The sequence below is a fragment of the Sarcophilus harrisii genome, chromosome 2, assembly GCF_902635505.1.
Source record: "Sarcophilus harrisii chromosome 2, mSarHar1.11, whole genome shotgun sequence".
Lineage (NCBI taxonomy): Eukaryota > Metazoa > Chordata > Mammalia > Dasyuromorphia > Dasyuridae > Sarcophilus > Sarcophilus harrisii.
The window spans coordinates 176,997,554-177,020,753 of record NC_045427.1 but is presented as its reverse complement, the minus strand read 5'-3'; positions in this window follow the sequence as shown (position 1 = coordinate 177,020,753).

The window sequence follows — 23,200 nt, the reverse complement described above, 5'->3', positions numbered from 1 at the left end:
ATGAAAACAAAAAGAAATGCAACATTGTCATGTGCCAAGCAGATTATCAGGGAGTATTCAAAATATGGAACAATAAATTCCATTTCAAGAAAACATATATAATAATAGAAGAGATTATATATTCATGACTGTCCATTTTTTTTGGCTAGGTTATTTTTTTGTTCTCTGCTGCACTTTTTACTTTATTCTTTTCTCCCCCTTTCATTCCCTCTATTTTCCCCAAGCAGGCTACAGTTAAACATAGATATATTTATATATACATTCAAATGTATGCATATATTTATACACACATATATATGTTCACACTCCACACATACATATACTCCTATGCACACAGCATTCCAGTCCCACTGTTTCTGCACTCATGCAGTATGCTGGTTCCTTCTAGACCAGGGCAGCATGTCTGCAGCACAGCTGGGCCCAGCATTCCTAATTATCAGAATTTTCCCAGTCTTCTTAGACTTAGAGTCCTGATTCCCCAGGTTGACTTGGAAGTAAAAGTTCCTGTGGTTCAGGATGAGGCTATTTCTGAATCCAATTAATTCACAGCTCCCCATTTGCTATTTCTCCACTGGGATTGTCCCAAGTCTTATTTGTTTTTCAATAACAGTCTGTTCAACCTCAGGTGAAATTTTATTTCTTTTCTGTTGAGTAATTTAGAGAGCTTGGAATTTTCAGACCTACTCCATCATATTTCCAGAATCCTCCTTTTTTTTCTCCTCTCAAAGTAATATAAGCTCTATGAAGGCAAGGATAATTTCTTTTCTTTTCCTTTTTTGTTTTTTTTAAATCTTTGTATTCCCAGTGCCTAGACAATGCCTGGCCCATAGCAGACATTTGATAATGTATGTTGAATGAAAGAATAATGTTCTTTATTAAGTCTATTAAATCATTCTTCAAATTCATTTGTCTATGCTCACTAATGCTCCAAATTATTATTATTATTATTATTATTATTATTATTATTATTATTATTATCATCATCACCACATTCACTTCCTAAAATTCAGATCCATTTATTTGGTTTGTGGATGAGTACTGAACATTGGAATTAAAAGGTTTTTCTAATCACTCAGTGACATTTTTATTTTTCAGAGGTGTATAGAAAATCTCATATATTGAAAGGCAATGTAGTATAGTAGAAAGAATTCTGGATTTGGACAATAACTTGGATCAAAATCTTGCTTTTGCTATTTGTTATCTTTGCGAATTAAGTTGAGTAATTTTACTTCATTTTTCTTATTTTTTAAACAAGAGAGTTGGACTAGAGGACTTCTAAGTTCATTTGGTTCTAGACATGGTTTCTGAAAGTCAAAAACTAAGAAAAAAAGACTAAATATAGTTTATGCCAAAAATAGGTAAAAGGGAGAGATGTTAATATGTTGTATAAGTATTACTTTTCATTATCACCAGAGAAAGATAGTGCTTTACAAAAACACGTTACTTTTGGACACAAAGGAGCTGGATTTCACTTTGGTTCTGCCACTTTCAACCTACATAACTTTGGGCCAGTTCCTTAAATCCTCTGGCTTCAGTTTCTTCATTTGTTAAAGTATGAAATTACACTAGACAATGAGTAAAATCCTTTCTAAATCATGAATGGATCATTGAAGATGTGTCTGTCTACACTGGACAGCTAGGTGGACAAAACTTGATCAGGTATCTGCACTAAGTATGCTTCAATCCACACTCAGAATTCATTAATTCTTTCTAAAGATAAATAGCATTTTTCTTCATGGGACCATGTGAATTGTGTTGGACCATCATATTGATTAAATTAACTAAGTCTTTTAATATCATTAAAATATTGCTTTTACTCTACACATTATTCTCCTAGTGTTGTGAACTGATCCAACCATTCTGGAGAACAATTTGGAACTATTCCCAAAGAGCTATCAAACTGTGCATACCCTTTGATCCAGCAGTATCTCTACTAGGCCTATATCCCAATAAGACCCATATGTGCAAAAATGGTTGTAGCAGACTTTTTTGTAGTGACAAAGAACTGAAAACTGGATGGATGCCCATTAGTTGGGGAATAACTGAATAAGTCATGGTATATGAATATTATGGAATATTAATGTCCTATAAGAAATGATCAGCAGGATGTTTTCAGGGAGACTGGATAGACTTTTACTTTCTTCATTTTTCTTTTTTTTAATGTAACATGGTTAATATGAAAATGCTTTGCATAATTTCATATATGTAATTAATATGTTGTTTGCCTTTTCAATGAGTGGGGGAGAGGCAAGAAAGAGGGAGAGAACTTGTAAATTGAGGGGTTTTTTTAATGTTTAAAATAAATAAATAATTTTAAAACAATTTTTATAGTAGTAATAATGATTTTTTAAAAGTCTGATAGAATTTGCTGTTAATGATACATTGTTGGCAGAGTTATGAACTTGTCTAAACATTGTGGAGAACTATTTAAAACTATTCTCAAAGAATTATAAAATTGTTCATACCCTTTAACCCAGCAATATTCCTATTAGGTCTGTACTCTAAGGAGATCAGAGGAAAAGGAAAAGAATCCAGAATAAGAAAAATTTATAGCAGCTTTTTTGTGATGGTAAAAAACTTGGTAACAGAGAACATCCATCAACTGAAAAATAATTGGAAAAAATTACAGAATATGAATGTGTAATATTCTCTTTTTGGTCACAAATTTCTGGCAGTCCAATTATTATTATATTTTCTCTTCTTGATCTGTTTCCAGATCTGACATTTTTCTTATAAAATGTTTCACATTCTATTCTGTTTTCTCATTCTTTATAATCTGTTCTGTTATTTCTTGGTGTCTCATAGCTTCACTGGCTATTTATTATTATTATTATTCAAATAGAAACAAGAAAGACAATTCCCACCCTAAAAGACCTTAAATTTTACTGAGAGAATACAAAACATAAAGTAGTTCAGCCAATATTTTAAAAATACCTACTATGTGCTAGTCACTGGGCTAAACACTGGACATATGAAGAAAAGTTAAAGATCTTCAAGGATATCATAGTCTAATGAGAGCAAAAACATGTAAATAACTGTATGAACAAGCTAATTACAGACTAAATTGGCCATAATCAACAGAAAGAAGTGTGTGAGATGTGGTGCTAGATCCTCCTTACCCAAAATGGCTACTTGGAGATATCTCCACATACAAACAGAAAGCCTTTATTTCGTTTTTGCAAGAAGTGGGCCAGCATACCAACTGGGCAGTCCAGAAACTGGGTTATATAGCAGAAAAGACACGGATACACCCCTCTTCCTGTTGATTTTTAAATTCATTAGAAGGAATGAATTCTTCAGGACCAAGGATGTGGCTATTGACCAATGGACAGCAACACTGGTTATTTCTTGTGAGTAACATAACTTCCTGAAGGTCTAACCTAGGGTTAGACCTTTTTTTGCTTCCTGAGAATAGGGATCACTTAAATTCCTGAAAGGAACCATAGAGCTAAACTGATCTCTTATCAGTACCTTCTCCCTGTTTGGGAGATTAATTCTTGGGGATTTATTCTTGGGATTAATTCTTCAGTTTCTCTCTATCCAACACATTATTCAGAATCTAATCTTGTGTGTGTATGTGTGGGTGTATATATATATATATATATATATATATATACACCCACACATACATTCTTACACATAGACAGACATCTATAATCATACACATATGCATATATATTCATATGCATCTATAAAAGACTATACTGTGCTTGTCCTTTGTTTCTTTAAAGGAGGATAACTTCTTCCTTCATAAATCCAAGTCTTTCCATATTTTTCTAAATCTACCAACTCATCATTTCCTACACCACAAAATATTCTGACCTTATATTGTGCTGTTATTTTAAATTATCTAAAACAATAGTTTAGTTTCCCTATTTTTTCTTTTTTTTAGTTTTAAAATATATATATATATATATATATATATATATATATTTTGTTATAATAATTTTTATTGGCAGAACCCATGCCAGGGTAATTTTTTACAACATTATCCCTTGCGCTCACTTCTGTTCCGATTTTTCCCCTCTCTCCCTCCATCCCCTCCCTTAGATGGCAAGCAGTCCTATATATGTTAACTATGTTTCAGTATATCCTAGATACAATATATGTGTGCAGAAGTGAACAGTTCTCTTGTTGTACAAGGAGAATTGGATTCAGAAGGTAGAAATAACCCAGGAAAAAAAATAAAAATGCAAACAGTTTACATTCATTTCCCAGTGTTCTTTCTTTGGGTATAGCTGCTTCTGTCCATCATTGATCAATTGAAACTGAGTTAGGTCTCTTTGTCAAAGAAATCCACTTCCATCAGAATACATCTTCATACAGGATCATTGTTGAAGTATATAATGATCTCCTGGTTCTCCTCATTTCACTTAGCATCAGTTCATGTAAGTCTCGCCAATCCTCTCTGTATTTACCCTGCTGGTTATTTCTTACAGAACAATAATATTCTATAACATTCATATACCACAATTTACCCAACCATTCTCCAATTGATGGGCATCCATTTATTTTCCATTTTCTAGCTACTACAAACAGGGCTGCCACAAACATTTTGGCACAAACAGGTCCCTTTCCCTTCTTTAGTATCTCTTTGGGGTATAAGCCCAGTAGTAGCACTGCTGGATCAAAGGGTATGCACAGTTTGATAACTTTTTGGGCATAATTCCAGATTGCTCTCCAGAATGGTTGGATTCGTTCACAGTTCCACCAACAATGCATCAGTGTCTCAGTTTTCCCACATCCCCTCCAACATTCATCATTTTTTCCTGTCATCTTAGCCAATATGAAAGGTGTGTAGGGGTATCTCAGAGTTGTCTTAATTTGCATTTCTCTGATCAATAGTGATTTGGAACACTCTTTCATATGAGTGGTAATAGTTTAAATTTCATCATCTGAAAATTGTCTGTTCATATCCTTTGACCATTTATCAATTGGAGAATGGCTTGATTTCTTATAAATTAGAGTCAATTCTCTATATATTTTGGAAATGAGGCCTTTATCAGAACCTTTAGCTGTGAAGATGTTTTCCCAGTTTGTTGCTTCCCTTCTAATCTTGTTTGCCTTACTTTTGTTTGTACAAAGGCTTTTTAATTTGATATAATCAAAATTTTCTACTTTGTGATCAATAATGGTCTCCAGTTCGTCTTTGATCACAAATTTCTTCCTCCTCCAGAAGTCTGAGAGATAAACTATCCTATGTTCCTCTAATTTATTTATAATCTCATTATTTATGCCTAAATCATGGACCCATTTTGGTCTTATCTTGGTATACGGCGTTAAGTATGAATCCATGCCTAATTTCTGCCATACTAATTTCCAGTTATCCCAGCAGTTTTTGTCAAATAATGAATTCTTATCCCAAAAGTTAGGATCTTTGGGTTTGTCAAACACTAGATTGCTATAGTTGACTATTCTGTCTTGTGAACCTAACCTATTCCACTGATCAACCAATCTATTTCTTAGCCAATACCAAATGGTTTTGGTGACTGTTGCTAAAATAAGACAATTCTTAAAACTGAGATTGAACAGATTTTAAACTTGACTTAATGTTAGTTCATAAGATTCTCTAAATTTTATTAAAATGTTCCAGACAAACTGGATTGCCATTTGTTTATTTTTCAAATCACACAAACCATTTCTCTTTTGTTATCCAGAAAAGGGTTAAGGTGCCATTTTTACTGACAGGGCCCTCAGAAGTCTGACTCCATCAACTCAAGAGCAGGCTCTTTGTTGCCAGAGTTTTTTTTTTTTTTAAGGTAGCATCAAACTGCTTTTCTGTTTTCCTTAAGTTCCCAAACTCTTAAATCTTCTGTTAACATAGTCAGTGAAAAGAGATTACAATTTGTATATCCTTTTAGTGGACTTTGATTAGAGCTCCTTTAAAACTTCTTTTATTATCACATCTCTAATAATATATTTCACTGAACTGAGTATATTTTCTTTCTCTTCCTCACGCTCCTTTCTTCTAATATCCCTGCCTCAGTCAGGGAATAGTGAAAGAGGGAAGAAAGTGAAAGATAATATCTTTCCCTTATGCATTCTCCTTCTTTTATGGGGAAGCCTTAATTTAGTTGAATTTGATTAATTTAATTCACACACACACACACACACACACACATACACACACACCATTTATCTTAACATTGGCATCGAATGTTGGTCACATCTAAAAGCCCATATAAAGTTATCAAATATGAAACAATTATATCCAATAAAGAAGTTAACATTCATATAACATTTGTTTTATGCTAAGCACATTTACCATCATATGCTCTTCACAACAATCATTATTATTTCTCTTTGCAAATCAGAAAACTAGGCAGAGATAAAATAATTTGCTTTAAATTACATAGCTAATACACGTCTGCAACTGAAATAGAGAATGCTAAGCTTACCAAATGCAGAGGCTGACTGACTTTCTCACCTCACACTGCCTTGCTGGGTACTGCCAGATGCACCTGCATTCTTTCCAGGCAGTGGCTGGACAGAACCTCCTGAAGGCTGGGGAAACTGGTCTTTCTTTGATGATAGTTTCAGATGCCAGGGCTCAGGGAATCCTAACCCTGAGGTTTGACTCCCATTCTATCACCACTCCCCTAAGCTGGGTTGTGGAGGTGTTTGGGCAAGGTTGTGTGAGATCCCCATGGCTGTTGCTGCTTCCCCTATTTCTATAGGTAAGGCATTGTTTGAGTTTCCCTATAGTTCTTTAGCATTCACTTTTCTTAATTTGAGCTGAGATCCGAGGGGTCAGCAAATGGAGGGACTTGGGTTATACTGATAATGTTAGCAATCCCTTCAACTGAGATACACTCAGGACTGGGGAGAGTGGAGTGTGCTGAGTGATCAGGTTGTGGAGAGGGTCCCTTAATACTTTTTGGAGTACTTTCCCAATAGAGCAGAAGGAGACTCCAGACAGGAGAGGAGTCAAGGAAAGGTTTGCAAAAAGTTTCTATTTACATAGTTTTTTTTTTACTTATTTCTTTCAGAATGGGGTAAATTCCTGGAACTATCTTCAATGTCTTGAAATCTTAAAATGACTAATTGTCTGTGTGGGATAGAGAGATAAGGTGAAGAACTTAAAGGAATATGTGAATTCTTTTTCTGTATTTTATTTTCATTATTTCTGTGTTTCCCCTATGACCTGTATAATATGTGCAGGCCCATATGTACTTGAGCCGTGGCCAGCTATATCTGAAAACCAAAGGCCTGATTTTCTGTTTCCTAGAAATCAGGTGATTTCAGGGAAACAGAAATCTTTCATTCCAATTTCTCTGGATAGCAACAAACAATTAGATGTCTCCCCCTCCCCTTCTCAATGCTCTCTTACTTGTGATGTAATCTCTTGTATAAAAGCTGTGTATCTTTACTACTTCTTTAGCCCTCCTACCACGAGCTTTCTCTTTCCCTTATCTCGTGATAGAACTGCTCATCATCCAGAGGTATAATAAATGATCTTTCTGCTTTCTATTTTGACTGATCTCTGAGTACTCATTTTGGGTAAGGGTCTTCTACATCCCACACAGTTGGGGGCTCATCCAGGATGGAGTCTTTGGGGGAGATGGCTGTGTGCACCCTGGACAGGGACAGGTGCCCACAGAATAGTTTTCTCCATGGTCTCTGACTCTGGGTGAGCAGCCTCTCTCCCCTCTTAGACAACAACCTGAGGCAGAGATACTCAGTGGAAAGCAGAATTGAAGATTGAAGGAAGTAAATTCCTGATGGCTGGCATCGCAGTCTGAAAGATATGTACACATGTAAACTTGAGGTAAATGTTCTTGGGAGTCTGGGGGGGTCTATTGGCTGGGTTGAGAGAGACCCGAAGGAGTAGCCATCCTAAATTTGTTTTTGTGTTGGGACTGCTTTAGACCTCAAGGAAAGGACTTTACTGAGGAAGTTCTTGGGTGGCTGAGGGGCATGAAGAGAAGGGCCTCCACCAACACCTGGACTGGGTTCAGGGTGATAAAATGGGATAGAAGCAGTCCAAGAATTTGTATCAGGAAGTTAGCTAGGGAATTCAAGACTGGGATAAACTCTCCAGATATAAAAGGGAAAGAAAACTAGAAAAATGTTCCCAGGACTATTTGGGTATGTTAGACTTAAATCTGTATGTAAAAGGTGAAAATAGAATTCTACGTGTGTATGTCTGCTTTGCATTTTTTGTTCTGTGTTAAAAGTTAGCAAGCTTGTAAGAGATAAGAATTCAGCATCTGTGTTGCAGGTTTAGAAAATATCAGGCTGAATTGCAGGAATGGGAATTCATTCAGAGTAGTAATTCTTTCAGAGTGGCTCAGAATGTATTGGTCTTAGATCATGGTAAGGTAATTTGGGAACTAATTTGGCCTTCCTTCTTTCCCTCTCTCTTTGGCTGACTGCAATGGCTTTGCAGGAAGAGGGGGAGAGAAGGGAAAAAATAAAAACATAGATTGAAAGTTTGGAAAGTTTTGAGAAAATAGAAGAACAGTGTTATCACTCTTGTAAGCAAGGAGCCTGTTATCAGAACTCAAGCTTGTAGAAACCTGCCAAAAGAAAAAAAATCTCAAGGTAAAGCAAGGATTGGCACTTAACTCTTTCCTGGCTTACTAAAGAAAAGAAGTTTGAATGGAATATCCAGGTAGATTTTAGGCAATTTCACAAACTAAAGTACTGGTTACTTTTAAAATAACTTTAAATTGGTGTCTGTGTTAAGATTGGTAACTTAAGATTGGAAATAACAAGTTGCAGATATTGGAAGGGAAGAATAAAAATAGAGTAAGAGAGGTAAATAGCTGAACATGGGGGCTCTCTGACCTGTTGGACCTGTGGAAAAACTAGGCATACTTCTAAAGAGAAAACAAAAAACATTTTCCCAGGAGAAGAAAGAAAAATCATTATTAGCAAGTTTGCTTTCATGGAATTAGAGAACAGAAAGTTTAAGAAGGCTAAACTTGGTAATTGTTTGTCTGCAACATTTGATTAAGAATTTTGGGAACTTATTATATTTTAAAGAGGTACTATAATTTTGAAATTGGGGAAAATAATTTTACGGTTGTCTTGCACATACTAAATTTATTCTGAGTATAAAATCTTAAGGATTGTTTGAATATTGTGGCCTTTACAACTGAAGAGAAAAACTTTTTTTTTTTTTTGCTTTATTATTTGGTGTAAAAGCTGAAACTCTTGAGTTGATGCACTGAGGTCGGACACCTGAGCACTTAAGGCTAACTACAGATTGAACAATACTCTATTATCATATGCTTGGAAAATGGCCCTTCCCACTATTCTGTGCTAGCTCAATAATTGGTGTATATAGAGAATTGTAGGAGGGACTAGGGAGTCTTACTCCCTTACTCCAGGGTCACTTTTTGTGGTAGAACAAGAGAGGAGAGGTAGTGGAAATCCTGTGTCCATTCCCTTCACTTCTCCTCTAAAGACCAAGAATAAAGACCAAGGACTTCTGCTTATCCTGACTCTGGCTGATTCTAAGGTATCTAGGGTGCTAATTCGGTCTTTACAATTTGGTTGGACTTCAAATTAAAAATATAGGTTATTAAACAAAATTCCAGTAGCTTACCTTAGGGGAGGTCATGTTTGCATCTTCCTACTTAAATGGTATGTTGCTTTTTAAAAGTATTGGGTAATTGTAAACTATATTATAAGTTTTATGAAATTTGGTTCAAAATAAATTGTGAATCTTGAAGTTTAAAGTTAAAAAAAGGGATTTAAAGAAAACGGACAAGAGAGATTGATTTACAAAAGCAATTAATAGTTTAAATGGAGCATCTAGTCAGAAGGGTTATTGGTTTGGGAGTGTTTAAAGTATGTTGGAGAAGGTTTGAGCAAGTAGGCTTTGGGAGGAAAGAGACAGAGAGATGGGACAGGAAGATGAAGGTGATTTAAGAAGGATTGATCAGTGGGAGCAGATGATTTCAAGAAGAAATCAGTGGGAAAAAGAAGGAACTGGTTGGAAAGGGTAGTCACAAAGAGACGGTTGTGAGATGGGATGTGTTTTTTTTGGGAGACAGAGCAGCAGTGGAAAGCTGCAGCCACTTTTGGCTGAAGAAAGCAAACAGTAATTTAAAGGAACAGGCCACCCTTACAAGATGTTAATTGATTGAACATTTGTTTCTTTATATACATGATGGTTTTCTTGTTTAAAGAATATGATCAGAAATGTGATATATAGTTTGAAAGGGTTATTTTAAAAAAGTTTAATTGATGTTTTCAAGAACTTTTCAGATTCTTTTATGTGAAAATAGGAAGTTTTAATTAACTGTATTGATGCCAATTATCTGAAAGGGACTCCAAGAATAATAGTTTTTGCTTTTGTCCTTTTGAAAATGTTTTTGTTGTAAACAATATGTAGGTTGGAATTTTTTTGTTTATTGGATATTTTAAAGGCAAAATGATTGGTATAATATTCAACTTATTCAAGATTCAACATCTACTTGGGTATGTAAGAATTGTGTGAATTTTCTGGGATAAATTTCTTACTGTTACCTATATAAGGTTATGGCAAATAACTGTTTGGGATTTATCTGAAACTTTGGAGATTAAATCTCTTGGGCTTCTACTTATTACTATTTGGGAGTTTTAAAGCTCTACTCTCTTATCTGCTGAAGATTGAGTTTTAACTGCTTATGTTGTGTTATAGTTATGTTCTTGCATTTTTTTTCTTCCTATGACTGATTTCTATGATCAGAGCAATGGGTAATAGAAACTGTTAATATAATTAAATTATATCATACTTTGTTGTTGCCAATCTGGTCATGTGTAATCATTATATTCTAAATGCTTAGGCAAATAAGTATTTAGCCTGTCTGTTACTGGATAATGTGTTTATGATATTTAAGTGTTTTTCAAAAGGTTTTTAAATGATAAGAGGACAATTAACAATGATCTGTGAAATCTAACTGCTGTTTTATTTATTGAGAATATAGCTGGCAGCCATTTGCTTGCCCTGTGAAGCAAACTCAGCTTCTGGCTCTTCACATTTGGTGAATCAAGTCTTTCTATCTCAGACTATTCTAATCTTGTTAGATTTGGTTTTATGTTGTTGTAGATTTTGGTCAAATTACAGATTATTGAACCTCTTCTGAGACATGGATCCGGCTCATCTGAAGCTTAGATTGATGCCACACCCACATCCCTGCATGGATTGAGAGCCTTCACCCGTTTCTCAGTCTGAAGTAGCTTAGATTGAGACCATTGCCCCTGCTCCTGATGTAATTTGGACTGATATGGGGGATGTGGGAAAATGGTTGATGAATTATTGTTAAAATTACAACTATATTACTGTGTGTTTAAGATTTGGGATGGAAATTATTAAATGTGTAACTATTGCTGTTATGAATGTATAGGAACTTTATATGTGGGATGGTTATTTGATGCTTTAGCTTTGAAATCCCTTATTCTGTTGGAATTGCTCTATTCTCTGAGTGCTTATTTTTAGAAAATCTCCAAGATATAGATATCTGTCCTGAGACTAGCAGTCTCCAGCCCTGTAACCCGAATTTCTTAATTGATATCTCAGCATTCTGAAAGGAAGTTTCAGGCCTCTAAAAGTTCAGGGTTTGCCTGCCTTGATGGTCTAATTATGCATTCTCTGATAGCTTTGCTCAGAAATCTATATCCTAGTAGCAGCCTTGTCTGTTCCTCTGGGTGGGGACAGGTGGAGCTACTCCAAGCCTCACCTTTCTCCCCTGGAATGGGATGCCTCTCTGAATGGGCAGCATGACTGTTTCGAGCCCTGCTACTCCCTATATAAGCAGAAGCTGAGTTAAGTGCACAAATGAAAGCAGACTACCTAACACAGTGAACTGTCCATATCAAACTGGATTCTCTGGCTGAGACAAGGGCCTTTATACTGCTGATAATTCTGGGATTGTCAGGAAGAAACTTGCCTTTTGCCATAAGTTCTTACATTAAGCTGGTCAAAATTATGGTGCTGAGACCTCCCAGTTATCTAGGGAAGGTAATTCAATAATTCAAATATTCAGAAGGAGAGTGTGTAATGTTGTGCCTCAGTTTCCCTAGATGGTCATCTTTGGTAATTTATCTTTATATTTTTTTTATGTCTGCCAAATGCCAAACTGTTCTGTGATAACTGTTATAATTACATTAGTAACCAGAATAGTTCAACCGTCCCTATCAAAAATATTGCATACAGAAGATGCTATTAAAATGATGATTCTTCAGAGAAAAGGCTGGAATGTATTAGAGAAGGACAATCTTGATGTTGAACTTGATAAACAATGTATAGATATGTTAACTGATTTTGAACAGTATATAAGTTCTTCTTAGAAATATGATAAAACAATTTACATATAACAAGGAGGGAATTGTGTGGAATAGAGACATAAGGTGAAGAACTTAAAGGGATATGTGAATTCTTTTTCTGTGTTTCCCCTATGACCTGTATAATATGTGCAGGCCTATATGTACTTGAGCCTTGGTCAGCTATATCTGAAACCCGAAGGCCTAATTTTCTGTTTCCTAGAAATCAGGTGATTTCAGGGAAACAGAAACTTTCTTTTTTTTTTTTTTTTAATTTAATAGCCTTTAATTTACAGGATATATACATGGGTAACTTTACAGCATTAACAATTGCCAAACCTCTTGTTCCAATTTTTCACCTCTTACCCCCCCCCACCCCCTCCCCTAAATGGCAGGATGACCAGTAGATGTTAAATATATTAAAATATAACTTAGATACACAATAAGTATACATGACCAAAACATTATTTTGCTGTACAAAAAGAATCAGACTCTGAATTATTGTACAATTAGCTTGTGAAGGAAATCAAAGATCCAGGTGTGCATAAGTATAGGGACTGGGAATTCAATGTAATGGTTTTTAGTCATCTCCCAGAGTTCTTTTTCTGGGTATAGCTAGTTCAGTTCATTACTGCTCCATTAGAAATGATTTGGTTGATCTCGTTGCTGAGGATGGCCTGATCCATCAGGACTGGTCATCATCTAGTATTGTTGTTGAAGTATATAATGATCTCCTGGTCCTGCTCATTTCACTTAGCATCAGTTCGTGTAAGTCTCTCCAGGCCTTTCTGAAATCATCCTGTTGGTCATTTCTTACAGAACAGTAATATTCCATAATTTTCATATACCACAATTTATTCAGCCATTCTCCAACTGATGGACATCCATTCAGTTTCCAGTTTCTAACCACTACAAAAGGGCTGCCACAAACATTCGTGCACATACAGGTCCCTTTCCCTTCTTTATAATCTCTTTGGGATATAATCCCAGTAGTAACACTGCTGGATCAAAGGGTATGCACAGTTTGATAACTTTTTGAGCATAGTTCCAAACTACTCTCCAAAATGGTTGGATTCGTTCACAACTCCACCAACAATGAAAAACAGAAACTTTCAATTCCAATCTCTCTGGATAGCAACAAACAATTAGATGCCTCTCCCTCCCCTTCTCAATGCTCTCTTACTTGTGATGTAATTTCTTGTATAAAAGCTGTGTATCTTTACTACTTCTTTAGCCCTCCTACCACGAGCTTTCTCTTTCCCTTATCTTGTGACAGAGATATATCCTCCAGAGATATAATAAACGACCTTTCTGCTTTCTATTTTGAGTGATCTCTGAGTAGTCATTTTGGGTAAGGGTTTTCTATATCCCACACATTGTCAAACTCCTTAATCATTACTCTCAAAACTTTGAGAATCTGGTAAGCTGTTATTTTAGCAGTTCTATAAATTTAATTAGGTAGCTTTATTTCTAGCTTGGCCAGAGCTGGGGTCCACAGAAAAAAGTCAGTCTTTTCCCCCTTTTAAGGTGGAGTCAAGAGTGTTAAGAAATCTTTCCCAGTGTTCTAATGACAGCATAGAAGTTTGTTTGTTTGTTTGTTTGTTTCTCTCTTGCAGGCTGCATTTTAAATATTTTCAGGTAACAAAATCTAGATCACAGAACAGACATTACATAGACATTCTATACAAAGACACAGACACAGAGAAAAATGGCATGGAAGAAGATTGTCCCATCCCTACATAAAATAGCAATCTTTTATCATTTTCTTTTTATCTTTTGCTTTATACTTTGGTAATTCATATTTTAGATTTTTGCTCTGAAGATTTAGTTTTGGACTGCTTCTTCTCCTTTTTGAAGGTTCTCTTTTGTGGAGAATAGCTCCTATCTAATGACTTGTGATCCTGTAAAATACAGAGCCTACTTCTTGACTCTGATCCCCAAACCTGATGAGGTCATGCCCAACAAGCTGTTATACAGAGTGCCTCTCTTCTGTGTCCTTCTAGCTCCTTGGCTAGACGTCCTTCTAGCTTACTTGACACCACCCCTTTTCTTGGATCACTAATAATGATCCCAGGATCCTAGTTCAGTCTAAGGATAGCCCAAGGGCATAGGCAGTGCTCATATAAAGTGCTTACCTTGGATTATGTTTACACAAATTACTTGACTGTTCTCTTACCCTCAGGCTTCTTTGGAGAATTTACTTTTGCTTTCTATCTCAACTGATGCCTGCCCTTGTAGGAGAATCCTCAGCTGTCTCTCTGGGAAGTCACATAATCCCAGGCAAGCCCCTATAAACTATGTAGGACAGGTGTTAGACCCCCCTTTACCCAAACTATCTACTTAGAGGCATCTGCAGATACAAACAGAAAGTCTTTATTTGGTTCTTGCAAGAAGTGAGCCAACACACTAGTTAGGCAGTCCAACAAGGTGCGGCACAGTACAGAAATGGAAAATGGATTATATAGGAGAAAAGATGTGGGTCCATACCTCTTCCTGTTGATTTTTAAATTCAAATTCATAGGATAGACTGAATTCTTCAGGAAAAAGGTAGTGATCAATGGACAACAATACTTTCTATTTCCTGGGGATCATGTGAATTCCAGAAACTTAGCCCTAGGGTCTGATCTTCTCCACATTGTAAAGAAATACTTCACCCTTCTGAGAAATATTCATTTATTCCATTCAGAAGGCACTAGAATTAAGAGGGTTTGAGACAAAAACCCTTCTTGTAGAATATAAAATTTTTAGCTGAAACTTGAAGGAAGCCTGAGAAACCAAGAAGTAGAGATGAGGATGGGAAGCATTCTAGGCATGATTGGGGGAGGGGGTGGGAAACCAAAGAAAAATATTCAGAGCTGAGAGATGGAATTTCTTATTTGAGGAACAGCTAATAGACTAGTGTCATTGTATTGCAAAGTATGTGGCAGGGGGTAGTTTTGGGAGGAAGAAAGGAACTTGGTTTACTAGATTTATTTTTCTGTATTCTCTATATTATCATGAGGGTTGTAAGATATTTGATCCAATGTATTGTCAAAATTGCTTCCTGTAGTTCTCTGTTCAATTAGTATAATATTCTTATCAAAAAAAGGAAATGAGGCTCATGTGGAATAATCTACTGTTTCTGTAATTCATTCTAATCATGAGAGTTCAGTACTTCAATTTTAGTGTTGACAAAGCATAACTTTAATAATGCATTCTAGAATTTTGCCAGAGAGGCTAAGTTCCCTAGTCTTCTTTTGCATATTTTGTGTCTATTTGTATGTGTACACATTTTCCTTTTCCATGTAGAATTTATTTATTTATTTTATTTATAATACCTATGGCATACAGCAGTTGCTTAATACATGTATGTTGATGGATACCTTGATGATGATCTAAATGAACATCTAGTCTTTTTTGCAGTTGTTCAGTCATGTCTGATTCTTTATGATCTCTTAGATCATAGCATTCCAGGACTTCTTAGCCTTAACTATCTCTCAAAGTCTATCCAAGTTCATGTTTATTGTTTCCAGGACACTATTTATCTCATTTTCTTGCTGTCCCCTTTTTCTTTGCTCTCAATCATTCCCAATATCAGAGTCTTTTCTAATCCCCTATTATAAATGAAGGGACTGAGACACAGAAAAAACAAAGGAATTTACCTAAAGTCAATACCAATTTTGGGGGAGAGTTGTAATTAATATCTTGTTCTCTCAGTTCTTAATCCAAAGTTTTTATTATTATGCTAGCAGAAGTATAGCTTTCTTCAGAATGCTTTAGTTTTTGTAAGTGCTAACAAAACCAACATCCTACTGTTTTTATGCTATTAGTAAAGTCTGAAGAACTCTTGACACATGAGCACTACATTTTTAGCTCATCTTTATTATGTTTTATTTTGTGGTGTTCAAATATCCAGTTACCTGCTGTATAGGGCTGAAACTCTGAAAAAGGTGTGCTTGAATCAGATAACTGAGCACTTAAGGCTAATTACCTGTTCGATGTGAGACAATGACTCTATTAGCATATGTTTGGAAAAATGGCTCTTCTCACTGTTGGGTGCTTGCTAAATGTTTGGTGTTAAGATTATCATAGGCAAGGATTGGAGGGCAAAGAGAGAGGGGCAAGAGACTCACTTTGATCAAAGAAGAGGAGAAAAGAGGCTGGTGGCTCTGGACTTGAGGATCCAGCATTCTGCTTGCCTGCCTCTTTCACTTCTCCTCCTAAAGACCAAGAATTTGATTTATCCTGACTATGGCTGACCCTGAAGCCTTCCAGAGAGCTAGCCCATGCTCCACAACCTGCACCTTGCAAAAGTTGCTACATGAGCAGTTTTTCACATTGCTTTTTGAATCAATTCAATATAGTTATCTCAAAGGTTAAAAAAAAAATGAGAGTTCAAATTGTTTTATATAGCAGAATGAGAAAACATTCCATTATATTTGAAATCAATATATAAAATCTTTAGTCTTACTAATGTCTTTTATTTTCACGTCATAGTCATTTCCATAAAGTCTACCTTTCCCTTTTTATCAAAGAAAAACACTTAGGCAAAACCAGTTTTGTGTGTGTGTGTGTGTGGCACTATATTTTCTTTTTTTCTTTTGACTTGAAATGTGCTATAAGAATGTCTCTATTTCAGTGTTAAATTGGCAATCATATTTAACTTCTGTGTTTAGTCTTCCTTAACCTTGGCTCTTATGCAAGGTCAATCAAAAGCTAAACAGAATCCTCCCTGTTTTGAATGCCTGAAGCCAACAGAACTAGCAGACTAGCAGATTAAAGAGTCTGTCTTTCCTCCCCAGAAATTTAACAAACTCCTCTCAAAGTCAATGATTGCCCTGTTGTAATCTGAGTTGGACTGTATTTTATGTGTACTGTAAGTGCCTATGGAGAATAATTTATATTAAAAATAACTTAGATTGCCTTGTATAGACAAACTTGTTTGTGTACTAGCTGATGCTTTTCCCTGTCTGGGACTTTCCTAACTGAACCTACAAGCTAGAGGTGTTCCCTGACTTTCAACTGATGCATCTATAGCCTTTAATCTTAGAGCTGCTGCATAAAAATGAATAACAGGATGTCACTATGTAGAAGAACAACTATGTCTTGCTTATTATAAAATGCTTTGATGAGGTGGCATGGTGTGGGATAATGGATTTTTAATTGTAATAAAGAGGGTTTTCTTCACACTTTATAACTTTTATAATAATCATGTTGGAAAATATATGTATTATTCTGTACTGATCATGTTCTTCCTCTCCAAAGAAAGGAGAGAGATATTTTCTCTTTTTTAGGAATAAGATACATGATTATAATTATACTGCATACACTTTTGTTTCAGTGTTCTCTTTATTTGCATTATTAGAGCCATTGTGTAGCTTGTCCTGGTTTTTCTCCTTTTACTTAGAGTTAGTTCATGTCTTCTCAAATTTCTCTGTATTCATTATGTTCTGTCTTACAATTCACCAATGTTCTGTTACATTCATATACTGTAGTTTATGCTTCTAAGTTTTTGCTTAAATGAACAATGATTTTCCCCCAAATAAAATGATGAATTATGCATTTATATGTTTACATTTCACTTGATACATTAATAGAATTATTTCACCCTCTGTTTTTGCCAAGTGAGAACACATGAAGGATTCAGAAAGCTATCAAAATCTCAGCTCTCTTTATTGTAAAATAAGGTCAGCAAGGTTTAGAAATGTCCTGGAACTACTGACCTAGTCAAATTCTTTTATGGCCTTTATATTTCAAGAGATAGGTAAACAATGAGAATGTGGGAAATTATTGATATGCTATGGGACACTCCTCAAACTAATTTTGTATTTACCTTACTTAAACAAGAAGAAAGACATCTTTTAATTAATTTTTTTTTGGTATTTTAGGAAGTAATAGAAATAACTGGCATATACATATAGGACTTGAAAGTTTATAGTTCTTATCATGTATTATCTCACCTGATCCTCACAACAGCCTTATGAAGCAGATAAGACTTATTATTTACCATATTTTATAGCTAAAGAAATCAAAGCAGTGAGGTTGGATGACTTGCTAAAATACATAACTAATAAACATCAGTGTTTAGTATAGTTCCTGGTACACAGTAGACACTTAATAAATGTTTATTGATTGATGGACTGATACTGTAGGAGCAATACCAACAAAATTCCTCTATCCCCATTCATTCAAATGCAATCTAAGCTACTTTTCGGCCTAAAAATCAAGGAAACCATCTTTGAAAATTGCTTGGTCCAGAGGATTAATGCTCACCCTGGACCTATTGACTTGGCTCACTGATCACTTGAAAGCACAAGAAGTCACCCTACCTGGATTCAGTTCCCTTCAGATTTAAGTGTCCCATCCTTGTAACTACTGTACCTTCCCTTTTTGACTAGACAAAGAGGGCTGTGCCTCTTCATAATGCTCTCCTTATTGAGTTTCTTATCTGTACCATGGCTAATTAAACTTTTTGTTATTGTTAAATGTTTAACAATTGCTATATTTCCACTATTGATCAGAGAAATGCAAATTAAGACAACTCTGAAATACAACTACACACCTGTCAGATTGCCTAAAATGACAGGAAAAAATAATGATGAATGTTGGAGGGGATGTGGGAAAACCGGGACACTGATGCATTACTGGTGGAACTACAAACGAATGCAACCATTCTGGAGAGCAATCTGGAATTATGCCCAAAAAGTTATCAAACTGTGCATACCCTTTGATCCAACAGTGTTACTATTGGGCTTATATCCCAAAGAGATACTAAAGAAGGGAAAGGGACCTGTATGTGACAAAATGTTTGTGGCAGCCCTGTTTGTAGTGGCTAGAAACTGGAAAATGAATGGATGCCCATCAAATGGAGAATGGTTGGGTAAATTGTGGTATATGAATGTTATAGAATATTATTGTTCTGTAAGAAATAACCAGCAGGATGAATACGGACAGGCTTGGAGAGACTTACATGAATTGATGCTGAGTGAAATGAGCAGAACCAGGAGATGATTATATACTTCAACAACAATACTGTATGAAGATGTATTCTGATGGAAGTGGATTTCTTCAACAAAGAGAAGATCTAATTCAGTTCCAATTGATTAATGATAGACAGAATCAGCTATACCTAGAGAAGGAACACTGGGAAATGAGTGTGAACTGTTACATTTTTTGTTTTTCTTCCCAGGTTATTTTTACCTTCTGAATCCAATTCTTCTTGTGCAACAAGAGAATTGTATGGTTCTGCACACATATATTGTATCTAGGCTATACTGCGACATATTTAACATATATAGAACTGCTTGCCATCTAGGGGAGGGGGTAGAGGGAGGAAAGGGAAAAGTTGGAACAGAAGTGAGTGCAAGGGATTATGTTGTAAAAAATTACCCAGGCATATGTTCTGTCAATAAAAAGTTATAATAAAAAAAAGCAAACAATTGCTAAATTTCATTCAAATACAGATCTGGTCTGTGTTAGTCCTAGGTTGGATTTGAATTCAAGTTTTTTTTTGACTCCACATTCTTTTGCTACCCCAAGGAAGAAATACAGACTCTAGATTTTATCATCCCTGCAGATATTGTCCTGCTACTTCTGAAGTCTTCACTCAATATTTCTTTGTAGCATGGAAATGACCTGAGGTCTTCCAAATTCAGCCAGCAAAGCACGGATTCTGACAAGTTCTTCCAGGCTAGGGATGCTTTGAGTCTGAGCTCTTAAATTAACTGAATTTCATCGGAAGATCAACTTAATTACTTTCAGAGAAACTTGTCATCAGGTTGGCCTCAGGGTGATGAAAGTTTCAGCTCACCACTACTTAGACCAGCTTCTAAGCCTTTGAGGGGTTTGTGATTAGTGTTAATAGAGGGAATGTCCACACTTAGGAAATGTCAGATCCTTGAAGAGTTGAAGGGTATAGAGAGTAAATATGGTATCACCTTTCCCCAAAAGGGTTTCTAATAGAAAACATCCCTCAAGCCAATAAGACTATTAACAGAATGTGAACCATTACAAATATTAAGTTCAAGTAAGCATACACTTTTTCTTAAATTTTTTTCTTAAGTTTTTTCTTAAATTTAAAATGAATTGTGACTGAAGAACACTTCTCAGTTTACTGATATTTATTAAAGGCCTATTATATTGGAGGTACTGTGTTAAGTGCTGGGGATACAAATATGAAAAAAGAAAGATGGTCCTTGTAGAGTTTACAATCTAATGGAGGAAGGTAACAAAAAAGGAGGAGAGGAGGGGAAAGGAATATACCTAGAACAGGGAAATAATGGAGAAGTCCACTGGAGTGTAACTGGGTGAGGAATAAAGAATTAATTCTGTGATCATTACTAAATGACTTATATTTGATAATAGGATAGGAAGAGAAAAAGAGAAGTAGAGGAGAGGGTGAATGTTGGTAGAGGCAAAATAGTAATGGCAAAGACTCTACAATTCCCTGAAGCCTGAGCTTGGAATGTCTTCTGTGGTCTTAATCTAATGTATTCCTTACAATTGGATTTTTCATAAATGTTAATTGAGTGTACATTCCAAATTTGGCTTAGTCCTGCTCCATGCATTTTAAATTCTTTGTCCTTTTCTCTTTTTATAGCTATGACTTGCACAATGTGGCCCTGTGTCTTGAGATCATTGTCATGACTGAGCATAAAAGTATTTTCATTTTCTCATACATATGAAACTCTCCAATTACTCTGGACACTGCTTTTCTGCACGCAGTTTTCTAGTGATACTCTTTTCCTTTCACAGGATTGCATTATTTACAGGTATGCTCAGGTAGTGCTGTGGAGAAGTATTGAATCAGAGCAAGGAGAACTGGTCTATAGTACTGGACTACTATCCAGGTACTTCATAATTCAAATCTCTAAATCCCCCCTTTATTATACCTCAGTTTTCATTGTTTAAAATGAAGCATTTTTATTGGAAGATCTCTAAAGAAACCTCTTCCTACTTTAATTTCTATTTACTGAGATATAGTCTGGTATAATAGATGGAACATAGTTGGTCTTAGGATAAGGAGTATGAATTCTTCAAACACTTAAATGAATTGATAACAACCTATCTGGGCTTTAGTTGCCTATAAAATCTATAAAATAGATTTTAAGATTTGTATTACCTACCCCCCAAGGGTCAGTTATTATATTAGCTTTTTAAACAGAATAATTACAGGTGCCTTTCCATTTCTAGATTCTGTAAGTGCAGAGTGCTATTTCTATAATCCATTGTTCTATTACTATATTTTCTATATGGGAATCAGTGGGTTGTACTGAAGAGAAGACTAGGCCTTGTAGAAGGAAAACTTTGATTCAAATCCTTACTCTAATATATACTGACTATGTGACCATAAGCAAGACTTGACTTTTCACTGACCCCATGACAACGATTTTTCTAAAACTATCAATTAAAAAAATGAAAAATAAAACTATAAATTATATATAATTTCTATTTTGCATGCAAATGGGAAATATGGGGAACAGATGAAATTATAGAAATGGACAAAAAAGAATAGTAATTTTCTCCTCTGATTAAAAAAGTTGTCTGCTTCCTTAGATGACATGCATTTTTAATAACTTTTACTATTTTTAAAAAATCTAGATTTATTATTGTTCACTATAAAATTTGTAATAACACTGATTCAGAGAATGCACTATTTAAGTACTTTTAAATAAATGGGAAAAAATCAAAAGCCTTATAGTAAATTAAAAAATATATATAGGATCATAGATTTTTGAGTCAGAAGGGACCTAGAAATCACTTAGTATAAACTCCTTTTAGAAAGGAGGAAATTGAGGCCTAGAGATTGCTGTGTTGAAAGATTTTTAGCTGGGAGAGCTAGAATTTGACTTCAGATACTCACATGCAATGCTCTTCCTCAATCATGGAAAGTTTCTGAGACAGGAATGTCTGGATTTAAATATTAATTCAGACGTATACTAGTCCTGTTACTATGGGCAAAGCATTTAATTCCTCAACGTTTTCTTATAACTTTCTAAGATATAGCTGATTCCAAGATAGCTGATCTGTCCCCATCTAAGGGAGAATAGTTTCCTTGACTGTTGTCCATCACATTGATGAAATTATAGTCTAGACTAAACCAAAACAAAACCTTTAAAATTTGAAATTTATGCTCATTGATAGCATTTATATAATATGTGACCAGGAGTCAAATTATTCTGGCTCTTCCTATTTATGTTTGTGAAAACAATGGAAAGTAGGTTTTTTTTTCTTTTTATTATTTAATTATTTTTTAATTGTTAAGGCTTTTAGAAGATAAATTCTCATCACATTTTCTTTCTTTTTGGATAAATAAAAACTGAGAAACTTCTGGTGGGGAAATTCTCTTTATCAACTGTACCACAGGTTTGAGTTTTAGAGAGTTGTTTGGGGCTATTTGAGAAATTAAAGAAATGATCCTTGGTCACACAGCTAGCATGTGTTAAAAACTTTATGTAAGCTCGGAGACTGGCTTTCTGTCCATCACACAAGAATATCTCTTGTATCTGTGACTTTTAAAATTTGATTTTCCTAAAAATGTTATTTGATTCTTGTCAAAGGAATGATCAACTAAAAGCAGTCTTTAAACTAAAGTAAAAAAAAAAAAAAAAAACAAAAAAAAACAATGCAGTGGTTTAATGGCTCCATCTAGTGGAGAAATGTCAAATAAACCAGTTGTGCTGTTGAAAGGCTTTGTTGGTAAACTGTTTGGTAAGAGCTAGTAAAAGTAGAAAAAATAAATGCATGCGTCCACCTAATCTTAAACAATAATGATATTGCTTAGAAATTTATATTTTCTAATTCAAAATTATTTTCATCTCCAAAGGCTATAGTTTCCAAGTTTAAAAAATTAGAATTCAAAGATTTTAAGATTCAGAAACAAACTATACTAAAATAACATTATTTGGAAGTTTATCACAATTCAGACATGAACTAGGTGGAATTTTACCTAGGTTCTTTTCCTTCC